Below are 9,193 nucleotides of genomic sequence, written 5' to 3'. Positions count from 1 at the left end.
AATAAAACAGAAATGGAGAGAGAAAAATCCATTGTCTGTCAGATGTAAGAACTATGCATGCGTGTTCAAACTTGAAATGACATTGATAAAGAAGATGTCGAAAATAGAATGAATAACTATGAATGAAATTCCAATGAAGTGTATTGATTTTTATCAACTGCAAGAATCCAATTTGTGTGCTTCAAACAAACGTAGGAATATATGCATTGTTCTTTGACCACAAAATCTGCATTCCCATAGTTTTCTTCGGAATTTCATAGCCCCACCTATTTATTTTTCATTATAATAGGGAAAAAAGATGACATTCTTTATTATCATACAATTTTTTTCCTTTGTACAGATGGGATCTGCAAGACAAATACAAAATGGTGCAATGGAGATCTTTAAACTCTTTGGACAGTTATCATGCAGGACATACACTAAAGTTAAACAAAGATCAACATCAGGTAAAGAGATTTATCTCTATTGATACACTAGTCTTATTGCAAGTGTCTCCCCTCCTATGTAGATAAAAGCTGGCTATGAAGTTGCTCATTGGACCGTTGAAGGAATGCTAAGAACTACTCTCTGACATACTTTATTGGACCACATACTTTGGTGTTACCTGGTCGCTGATATGGGCTGGTAAAGTCGTGCGGTGTTGGCTGTGTACATACAGTCACAAACAAAATTGTTTTTCCCAGGTGAAAATGTATTTTTAACCTCCCAACACATTTTAAAAAGATGTTTCAGTGTGGGAAAAAGAAAAAATTCTACAGGTAACTTTTTTTTCTATCTTTACAAAAATGTTCTGAAATTTAACCAATACATAATTTATATGCTTTTTATTTATTTAATTTCTTTTGTATTTATTTGCACATACAAATACTTTTTTGTTAAGGATTTAAATTGTGTGTGTGTGTGTGTTTTTTAAAGTGTGTGTGTTTTTTTTAAGTTGATGAATTTGTCATTAACTTTTTAATTAATTATTATGTAATTAATAAGGATTGATGAAATTACACCTCAGGTGTACTGTAACTTCAGTTCAGATGTAGAAAGTTTAATTATCCCGTTAAATAATGAATACATTGATAAACATATCGTGTAACCAAAGTTGTTAACACCTGACGTCCCAACCACACCTGCATTCCAAGCTATGATATAATCTTCATATACGGTCTGTTCATAAGGTGCTAGTAATATAATTGTGATATTATTTTTATTGACACAATATTTTATTGAATATATCAATGTACATATTAATACATTTTTTTGTAGTTATGAAAGTAAGCAAAACATAAGTAATTAGATTGTTAAAAAAAATATTTTTAAAAGGTGTTTCATAACATGATTATCTTTGAGTATATTAAAGACTAGAAGAATTTGTAAATTCTTATCTGACTTCTGTTTTATTTCTAAAAAGAATTATAAACCAGAAAGCTAATTACTAGAGTTTTCCAAACTCCTTCTGTTCAACATTCCATTATAGCCATTGTTTCTTCTGTGTGAACAAGTTAGTATTAGACCTTTTTATGTACACATTTTATTGCTGGTGGTGTGGAGTTGGTGCAATATGTTTTTCTCACAAGATCAAAACTTTCTACAATTAGATAGGATTAAAGCTGAAGAATTTTAAGCATGACATAGATGTTCTTACTTTTTATCAAGTTTCTATCATCAAGTTTGTCACGAAAGCATGTGTACTTGGGCTCTATAGAGAGTATAATCTTGTCCCAATGGATTACAGGTAGTGACTTGGAATGTCAGCTGAATAATGAATGAGATAGGACTGTACACTAATTCCCTCCTGAAGGCAAAGAATTGCTCATTTTTGTCTGGTGTTGAATTTTTTTTAAAGGATGTATAATGTATTAAGATAAACTCATTCTGTTTTATAATGTGTATAATTCAGATTGCACATGAATGAGAAAAATATTAATAAATGAACATGACTGCATTAATGCAAGTTTAGTTACTTAAATATGCATATATATCATAGCAATGTTGTATGATTTGTGGGAAAACTTTTTAAATATTTTGAGGGGGGAGGGGTATTGACATTTTAGGAAAATTATTTTCATTTTGAGTATATAGGAATATATTTAAATATATTGATTTAAACTTTCACAGATGTGCAGTGTAAATTTTAGGATTGCATTCATTATTGAAATACACAATCTTTATTAAAATTGCAAATGTTTCATTGGGAAATATAAAGAAAAGAAAAGAATTTCATATAGATGTTCAGAATTATAATGGTAGACACCAACTAGGAGGAATTGGAAAATTGCCACAAGGTAAATAAATTGTGGTCAGTTTTAACTGCTCATGTGATGTTTAAAACCCACACTGTGTCTTGAAAGGGAATTAAATTTAATAACCTTTCCTTTTACAGCACTACTGAACCAGGGAATATATCTTTGTGCTACATCTCAAATATGTCACTTTGATCATTAAAAAGTTCAAGAATGTGAAAAATGTGTTTACATATAAATGAAAGTTACCTGGCTAACTTGAGCTTGAAAATTGAATTTGAGGTAGATTGATTGCCATCCACAATTTCAACTTTTCAAAGTTTACTTCTATGATGATTAAATAATAAAAATGTTTCAAATTTGCACAAAAATACTTTCATTTGTAGAAAGTAAATATGTATAAGGGGGAACACTTCACATGAATTATTTCAGGTATTGTATAGTATATCAATTTAATGAAAAAAGTAAATGAAAAAATAAACACCATAATCCTCCTATTCCTGGAATAAGATCGTATTGATCTATGCAGACATTGAATATATTTATAGACAATTACTAGTCTAGAGAAGACATTGATTGTTTGGAGACTGAAATGTTTTGTTATAATAATAATTGACTGATTTATGGGATCAGGTTTTTTTTTTTATCTATAACAAGATTACACATTCAAAGTCATGTTTTGAAAACTTGTTTTAGAAATTTGAATAAGACAAGTAACATTTTCTCTGGAGGCATCTAAAAATATGCCAGATATGCATATTTTTGCATTATTTATTTCTTCGGTGGGTTGAGACTTGGACGACTTCCAGAGTCCAGGGAGATAAGGTTGTTGCATACCAAAAAGAATAGCTTTCAATGAGTATGGCTCTCTCTGTACCAAGAATCATTTTTACTGTGCTAGTAAAATATTTTTTTCCTCAATTGGAGGACAGTGCCAAATCTGAAAAAGGTCAAATCTACTGTTATTAATAATATTTGGAATACTTTAACCCATAACTGGGGAGTTTTTAAGTGGATTAAAGCACAAGTCACTGTGAAATGAAGTACATGTTTCAAGGGTAAGTGTAACATTATGGAAGAAAGCCTCGGAAAAATGTCAGAGTATATGTAACATGTATATAAAACAGCAATCCGAACTAGCGACTAGTTGCAATCATTTTGGGAATTTGAATCCCCTTTTGCAACTTGTGTGTTGAAATGTGTATTTGAGATACACAGTATCTAAGGATTAATGTAATTCAAAATCTAAATTTTATTGTAATTATTTAGTTTAGTAAATGAATGCTTTGTTTGGAGCAGTAGATAGATATCCTTGGAGTTATTTGCCTCTTTGTATTACTCTGGAGATAAGGATATTTTTTACTTATTTGATGTCTCATACTCATTAAATTTGAGTAAATTTTATATCATAATTTTGATTGTAGTGTGTAAACAAGTTATTTATAAGATCATGTGTGAATCGCTGATCTTTGGTTAGAATTTGTGTTGAGTTTTTATTTCAGGCTTGATAAGCATTTTTATTTAATGTATTGTCAAACTCAAAAGGTTAAAGCATTTTTTGAAAGAAGACATTGATAACGAAAGACTTAGTAGTTCATTGTAAAAAATCAATGGGTAAGGTATATATTTTCATACCAAAGAAAAAATTAATCTTTGGTAAATACCTAGATAACCCATTATAGAGCTTATATCCAATGGGGTCCTTAGTTTGGTTTAGCACATATGTTTGTATGAGGGGTTCATTGGCGTGCAAGGAAACCCGAGTGCCCAGTGTAAACCCACGTGTTGACCATGAAACCCTCTTGCACATAATTTCTGATTATGAGGATGAAATCCAGGGTGTAGAGGTAAGGAGTAAGTGCACTACCCGAACACCCGACCAGATTTGTTTAAAATTTGTAATATTACTTCATGATATGATAATCCTTTTTTTTTTTCCATTTCAAAATATCACAGTACTCCATGTAAAGCTTGACTAATCTTTCAAATGGGAAAAAATATCAAAATGATAAAGTATTTTGTTTGTATGTGTCTTCTTTTAAAAATATTTTTTGTTTTGTTATAGCCTTACCCTAGACAGCCTTTTTGTCCTTGTTACTACTGAAATCCAGATGAGGTATAGTACACTTGTAAGTTGTATAAGAACAATTAAAGTAGGAGTGTTATTGAGTCTTTTGAGTCTATATTATTAAAAAACCCAGTTCATATAACATTTGATTGAGAAAGATGACACTACCCCCCCCCCCCCCCCCCCCCCCCCCAAATGTTCCAATCCTCTCACTGGTGACAGTGATTCAAATTATGAGAATGTTCACAAACCTTTAATAAAATCTGACCTATTTTTTCAAATTTGTCCTTCAATTCAGTAGTTATAAATGATTATTATATTACTACATCGAAGGCTTGATGACGGACACCATGCATTTTGTAGATTCTAAACTGCCAACCAGGAAGTTGAATTGTCAGCAGTGATTCAGAGGAACATACTTCACACATTTGGAGTGTTGCATGAGGTAAAAATTCATGACATCATTCTCACTTGACAGGGTACCCTTTATGGTTTGTTGAAATAGAAATACTTTGCACTACAGGATTTGGGTAACTTTTGCTGAAAATTTGTAGATCCTTAAATGAATAAGTGTCCCTTTGTAACTTGTCAAAATGATAGTCACATTGCTTTTCAGTCATGTGATTTGAAGTGTAGAGTGAGTAGATAGACTTCGTTGTAGACTGGAGTCATCATATTCAGTGAAACTTTTCTAAGGGTTCATCTTTGTGTCTTCGATATTTCAACTAATTGTCGACTGTTTCTGACATGGTAAGCTACTCTACACTGCTGAATTTCCTGTTGAAGGCTTTAGTTATTTGGGTCATTGTCTCTAACAGTATTCCTTGTATAATGACAAATTTGGTACATTTGACTTTAGATATTAGTTTTAACTTGATAAGTTCATGAGTACTGTATATTGGGTTAAAATGTAGACGGATAATGGGAGGGAAGATGTCGAGTCCTAGTCAGACTTTGTGTAAAGAGTTGAGTAGTACTTGGTTGGGCTTAGATTGAGCCAATTGCATGGTGAGATAAAGTTTCTTTTCCAATCTTGTAACTGGTTTTTCAATTGTGTTTGACCTACAAACATTTCCTTGACTGTAACATAAAATTGTCATAATGAGGTACTTATGCAGGCTTCCTTGCCTAATGACTGCAGTGTTCTCAGAAGGGAAATACTTGGTTAAGTTTGAATGAAATAACTGAGTCATATTTTCATTCACTTTTGCTTTGGCTAGTGATGACATGGAAACAGTTGTGTAATGCATCACATTGGTTGAGCAATAGAAAAAAAAAGGACATCTCAAGGTAAAAGTAAGTGTTCGTTTTAGGATGAATTTGTCTTGTAGGCAATTAAAGGAGATTTTGGGGATTTGAAAAGCATATCGCAGGGGTTTATACTGAACTCGCTGTCATGATTCTTGTGACAAATTGTTTTTGGGTGATGGAACATGTTAGCTTCGTGAATGACAATACAGTTAACTTAGACTCTGGAATAATTGGATAAGTAAAAGTATGTTAATTCATCTAACTTGGGCACAGTATACCTAACTTCATCATTAAGGTTTAAACAGTAAAGAATTTGGTTGTCATTCAAATCAAAAGCTGTACAAAAGTAGAAAAATGATCCGCTCAGCTTGGAGTATAGCTGTTTAGCAAATGTCAACGTAGCATTCTATGAAATAGGATGTCGCAAAAATAGTAGATTTTCTTATTTTTGCAAAATGTGTAGAAAAGAGAGTTTTGTCAAGGGAATTTTAGATGTCTAATGATGTTTGTTTATTTTATGTCCTTTTGAGAATTTTTCACTCATATTTTGAAATGGCATCAGCTATAGGTGAAGTGCCACAATTTTTAGACCCTTACATGGCACTTGGGGCAACATCATTGAGCCAATGCCAGCTGTGACACAGGACCTCTGTTTTTAAGTCCTCATATGAAACACCTTTGACTCTTTTGTAATTGCTGACCATTTGGTGATGGAGCAGTCACTACCTATTTCAACATCTTAAATCAGACACGGCCAAAGCACAAATGGGTATTAAAGTTACAACCTCGTCACAAACCGAATACTCTAACCACTGAGCCACACCACAAATAATATACATGTATATGAAAATAGTCAGTGGTGGGGATGTGATGTGGACTCGTAATTTTCAATTAGCGTATCGTGAAGAAAGGCCTATAGATAATAAGCATGCTATTTTACCCATGCACCCAAACCCACATTCATGGTTTTGTTTCAGAATTAAGTGTATTTTGTATAAAAATCCTGATGTAACTCAATTGTTATTCTTAGTTTGATGAAAATGGTGTAGAAGCTGAATTAACATTACATTTTGCTGCTTTTTTCTGTATCATGACATAAATTTCCATTTTTCGCTTACAAAAATCAGCATTTTTTAGTATATTTGATTGAAATTGAGAAATTGCATCATTTTAGATGCCATGTACCCCTTATAATTGCAAACATCAGCGACAAATGATAAAATACTGTATTGGACGGGATGTATCTTATTGAAATAAAGAAGATTTAGTCTTCTTTCAAATTTTGATTTTTTTGGGGACGCAAAAAGGCTTTATCATACACAGTCGTTTAGATAATTTCGGGAAATTAGATAGAATACTATGACTACAATGTGTAAAATATTCATTGATTTCATAGTGAGGTCGCTCAAATTCACTGATTTAATTTTTTATTTTAGTATTTTCAAGGACAAACTTTTATAATTATTTGTTATTTGTTCTTCAAGGTTGCAGACTGGGTTTTCAAATGTATATCCCTGTAAAGGGAAGGACTTTAAATCATAAATAATGTATGACTCGAGTTTAGTTGCAAAGAATCAGAGCAAGCCAGCATATATGCAATATCAAACTCTAATCAATAAAGAGGATAGGGTTTCTGAAAATATGCTTTCAGTCGACTTGAAGAATAAAAGTAAAAGTGTCATAGTGGGAAACAATTTGTGTTGCCTGGCATATAATGCGTAGATAATTAAATAGCTTAGTGACTTACCACCCAAGGTTACATCACATGATGACATGCTCAGATGTTTCTAGAGCTGCAAACTAAAAATTATCCACTTCATCATTGAATGTAATTGTTTAAACATGGAAAGTGAAGTGCATTCATTTTTTAGTATAATTTCATGTCTATTGATGACACCAGAAAAGTATTTCTTGTTTGGTCAAATTGAAAGGGGGGATGACAACTGCAAAAGACTTATTATTCATATATATATAATATATACATTTGTTCATTCATCTACCTTTTGCACAATATACCTAACATCATCATTAAAGTGCAGTTTAAAAGTATATTGATATCCAGTATTAAGTCACATGACCAAACACGTACTATCATTTTTTTTTACAAGAAATTTACTAGGAGGGGGGGGGGTGTTAAAGTTCAGCAGAAGAATGTGAAGAAATATGTGTTAACAGTCTTTTTATCAATAACAAAAAGCTCTTAATTTGTTTAGATAATACATGCATCCTCATGTATTGTAGATTCAGTTCTGTTTAAAACAATTCCCCATTTCACAAGGCAAAGGATGAGGCCAATAGAAGGAGGTAATAAAGATTTGCATCATTTCTTTTAAAATCTTGTCAGCAAAGCTATACAATTTGGTAAATAAGGTGCATATTTGAATAATGACCTCTTGGTCTAGAGTGGAACTACAGGAGAAATCCAAAGATTGGGAATGTTTAAGAATCCTTCTATACAACAAAATGCAGTTTATCAAAATGATGTGCAAGCATTCTATGTCATGTAGTGTATGTATTTGTTGGACCGTATTAGTGGTTCTAACTTTACGAGTTCCATCTCTGAGTGAACAAGGAGACACAGATGAGCTCTGTTGTCCATGAACTTTTTAATCCCAGAAATATATGTTGATTCTTTTTTTATATCAGTTTTTGAATTTCAACTCACTACTGCAGTAATAAACTCCCATTGTAGCTTACTTTTCCCCTTAATTTCTGAACACTCCAAATCCTAATCCAAGTGAGTATAAAAGAATCATATTCTGATGGAATGGTCATCTCTTAGGAAACAATGTTGCTGGAAAATTCTTATGTCAAATGCTGAAAGAAATCCCATTGAAATTTAAGGTCAGGGGGATCAGATTTTTTGCTGACCATGTAAGTGTGTAAGTGATTGCAAGAGTTCAAAGTAGCCCATGCCCTCAAGTGAAGAGTAAGCATGAATATTGGTGGAAAGCCAAATACTTGTAATGGAAAGGGAGAAGTATCATTATCCGTTTTTACTGTACTTTGATCTTCAGAAATGTCATTCTTGCTTGCATTTTATCAGCAAATTGTGTTAAGTAGTTTGGTTACTTATTTTGACTGCAATTTTCAGCTTTTTAAAATTTTGAATTAGTGTAAGAATTATCATTGTCATCTTTTGTAATTTATGATAAATAAAAATGAAAATGAAGCTTCCAATAGCTTTTTCCTTGAAACTGATTCAAAATGGGCTCTTTCAAGGGGGGGGGGGGGGGGGGTGTAAATGTCATAGACATGTGAAGAAACAGACCACAGGCATGAAAGTTCAGCAATAACCAGAGAGAAATTAATATCCACTAAAAAAAAGACATTAAAGTGGAGGAAGGCTTTTGGGATAAAAGCAGATCCATAACTTAGACTAGACAATGAACATGCATATCAGACAGAAAATGTGTGTTTTATTTCTTATAGCTAAGCAAAGGGACAAAATCATACCACTGACCATTTAATTAAAGAATGAAAGTAATTTTTATTTGTTTTATACGATATAAAGTAAGTTGGGCAGTTTACGCATTATAAATCGCTTGGCGGTTTATAGAATTGCGTAAACTGTCCAAACTTACTTTATATCGTGTAAAACAAATAAAAATTACTTTCATTCCTTATGATTTAATGTAAT

The 9,193-nt window shown here is 32.1% G+C and overlaps 1 long non-coding RNA gene across 2 annotated transcripts in view; it reads left to right on the top strand.

Annotated features, from left to right (window-relative positions):
• The first annotated feature begins 591 nt into the window (after positions 1–591).
• Positions 592–9,193, top strand: part of LOC125668574 (uncharacterized) — a 58,856-nt gene continuing 50,254 nt past the window's right edge. The window contains exons 1-3 of one of the 2 annotated variants that reach the window (XR_008802502.1): positions 592–758; positions 4,300–4,350; positions 4,666–4,747. This is a non-coding gene — a long non-coding RNA (uncharacterized LOC125668574). Of the gene's footprint in view, positions 759–4,299; positions 4,351–4,665; positions 4,748–5,493; positions 5,599–9,193 lie in introns of those variants that run through there. The other variant, XR_008802503.1, reaches the window with a different exon arrangement.

This window comes from Ostrea edulis, chromosome 4, assembly GCF_947568905.1.
Source record: "Ostrea edulis chromosome 4, xbOstEdul1.1, whole genome shotgun sequence".
In the NCBI taxonomy this organism is placed as follows: Eukaryota; Metazoa; Mollusca; class Bivalvia; order Ostreida; family Ostreidae; genus Ostrea; species Ostrea edulis.
The sequence above is the reverse complement of the archived record's forward strand: the minus strand, read 5'-3'. Positions and strand labels throughout refer to the sequence as shown.